This window comes from Trachymyrmex cornetzi, unplaced genomic scaffold (assembly GCF_001594075.2).
Source record: "Trachymyrmex cornetzi isolate Tcor2-1 unplaced genomic scaffold, Tcor1.1 scaffold640, whole genome shotgun sequence".
Lineage (NCBI taxonomy): Eukaryota > Metazoa > Arthropoda > Insecta > Hymenoptera > Formicidae > Trachymyrmex > Trachymyrmex cornetzi.
Window position 1 is genome coordinate 112,657 of NW_017299960.1, and position 3,487 is coordinate 116,143.

The window sequence follows — 3,487 nt, forward strand, 5'->3', positions numbered from 1 at the left end:
GAAGACAGCGGATAGGAGAATTTTTGGGTTAGCATATGCAGATGATGTGGTGCTGTTGGCGGAGGATGCAGGAAGTATGAGGAGTACGATAGAGAGGTTAGAAGGGTGGAAAGAAAGGGATTGGAGGTGAATAGGGAAAAGACAAAAATAGTGAGGTTTAGGAAGGGGGGGAGAAGAAATAGTAAAGTGGATTGGAGATGGAAGGGGAAGGTAATAGAAGAAGTGAAGAAATTCAAGTATTTGAGTTATATGATGCAGAGGAATGGGGGGCAAGAGGAACATTATATAAACTGAGTAATTTAACATAAAATTAATGACACAAGAATTAAGATACTTGACAATAATATCTGATATATTGCAATAAAAAATTAGAAAACAAACTTACGTGTTCAATAGACCATTCACAAAAATTAAATGTTATGACGATATCGCCAGGTATAAGTTTTTATATGTTATGCTATTTAAATAAAATATTGTAAATATGCAGAATTGTTTTATACTTATGTTAGAAAAAAATGGTAATTACATGTTAAACATTTATTATATAAGCATTTCAAGACCAAAATATTTTTTGTTCAAATATGTTTATTAAATTTTAGGTTAGATTAGGTCAGGTATTATTATTTGATTAGTAAATATATATTTTGTATCATATTATTGAATTTTACACTATATCAGAATGTAAAATTCAATTTCTCTTGTTTTATTCCCTGCCAAACTTACGATCTAATCTTATTCCGCATTACCATGCCGATAAGCAGATCCCTGCAGGTGAGCATGTCCCTGCCGATAGGTAACCCGACTTACTGATGTGTAGGTATCGGAAGCACCCTGTACATAATACTGTTGACAGACTGCTAGAAAAAACTTAACAGAATCTGTAAGCGTCAGATAATGTCGGCAGGATCTGTTCAGTTTCTACCAACAATTTGCCTTCACATTATGTCGGCAGGCGATATTAACAGAACAAAAGTCTAATGCGGACGTAGTTGATGACAGACTGCCGTCATTTTCTGCTCGAACTTGCTGACAGTCTGCTAGAAGACTGCAGACATTTGGCTATCTGAGTATATGGTGATTGATCAATGTTTAGCTTCTGACTTCTGATTTATGGCTTATTGTAGAAGGTCCATAATAAAAAGGGATAGAAGTTATACTCATACTTAGGGTGCGATCCACTTGGCGCTACAAACGCTTCAAACGTTTTCATTTTCATATGCTTCTATAGAACGGTCCATTAGCGCTACTAATGCTGCCAACAGTACGCAAATGGACCAATTTTTGAAGTGTTAGTACGTATTTTTTGTCACGTGATCCTTTTTGTCGCTGAAACAGCCGGTTAGAGCAGCTCGTGAAAATTTATCTTTTTGCAATGATGTATAAAATCGAAATCATGTTAACGTGCGTTGTAAAATTTTTTTCAGACTCGCTTAGTTATATTTATGATAAAGATAATAATGACAGCATTTCAAAAGTTATTGCTGAACAAGTTCTAGAAGATAACCAAATTCCCAGAATAGAAGGTTATGTGGAACATGTAATTCCATCGCTTAGTGCTATGCAATTCAAAGCTCATTTTCGGTATCTATTATTTGTTATTATACTTATTTTTATATGTTGCTGTATTGATATTTATTATTAATATATACATTTGTTTCCTAGAATGCTTCCTTCAACATTCGAATTTTTATTGGAAGAGATTGCACAAAAATTGATCCGTACTACCGAAGGCAATGAAATGATTCCTGCAGAAAAGCAATTATTATTAAGTTTATGGTGTTTTGCAACTCCAGACTCATATAGGTCAGTTAAAAATTTAAATATTATATAAGATATAATATAAAGTAGAAAATATTGTATAGAAAAACCAGAAATATAAAAGAAAAACAATATAATTATAAAGGCATATGACCACGAACGCCTGATATCGTTGGCTTAAAATTATTATATTTAAAAAACTACAATTAATAGACGTTTCGGTCTTCAATGAGACCTTATTCATATAAATTAAAAGTAATACGCATATTTATAACATAATTTAAGACTTAAAATTAGATTCTTAACAATTATCAGTATTATTTTTTTGCTATTACAAAATTTCGTCAATACTTTACTCGCAATTTATTTAGACGCAGGCATAAACATGCGCTCAAATTTATCGTATTTTAATTATATCAGGAGACGCGGCAGTGGCTCCGGCCATGTTCAAAAATAAGAGACACTACAAGTCTCTTATCCCGCACCATCAAAGTCCATTTTTGGAGGTTGCATAACTAATAAAATATAAAAAATTTTGAATCGAACGTAACATAATTTGAAGGCGGCATCGTCACGAGTAATTTAAAAAAAAAAATTAAAAATCGGTCAAGCCGTTCTGGACATACGAGTGGTCGAAAAGTGATGATTTTTCATGAAAAATGAAGTAACGTTTTCTTCTCCTTCGCTGTCCGCATTCAAAGCCATCGGAATTTTAATTTTAAAGTATCTCTCACCCTTCATGTCTCTCACCCTTCACTCATACCGCCACCAACTTTGACCCATTGCCCCCCCTCCCCCTCCCCCCCCACCCTTCCCCCTTTACTCCTCTTTTTGACGCCCTATCTCACTTTCTTTCGTCCTCTCGCTCTCTTTGTTGGTCATTTCTCACCCTCGCCTGCTGAAAGTGTCCGATGATCATTTAGGTCTAGGTATTTACCACGTCGACGAAGAAGGTGTCTATTAACCATCTAGGTAATAGCCGTCGAGGAATTAAGCGTCTAGATGTTTACCGTTGAGGAAGTGGGTGTCGAGGTGTCCGCCGTCGAGGAAGTTAGAGTCTAGGTGATCGCCATCGAGGAAATGAGTGTCTAGGTGTTCGCCGTCGAGGAAATGGGTGTCTAAGTATTCGCCGTCGAGGAAATAGATCTCTAAGTGTTTACCGTTGAGAAAGTGGGCGTCTAGGTGTTCGCCGTCGAAGAAGTGGGTATCTAGGTGCTGTCTACATGTTCGCCGTCGAGGAAGTTGGTGTCTAGGTGTTGTCTATATGTACGCCTTCGAGGAAGTTGGAGTCCAGGTGTTCGCCGTCGAGGAAATAGGCATGTAGCTGTTCGCCGTCGAAGAAGTAGGTGTCTAGGTGTTGTCTACATGTTCGCCTTCGAGGAAGTTGGTGTCTAGGTGTTCGCCGTCGAGGAAATGATATTAATGTGAGATGGGTGACTGCTAAATATCCTGTATCCGCAGTCGCATGACAGTGCGCATAAATCGACGTGTTACACTGTATCTTAGAAGGATAGGCCTCAAAGCATGATCCGTTAAAACCTGGGTTATTGTATGAATATACTAAGATCAGGAGACGCGGTAGTGGCTCCGGCCATGTTCAAAAATCAAAAATAAGAGATAACAGACACTACAAGTCTCTTATCCTGTACCACCAAAGTCCATTTTTGGAGATTGCATAATTAATAAAATATAAAAAATTTTGAATCGGACGTAACATATTTTGAAGGCG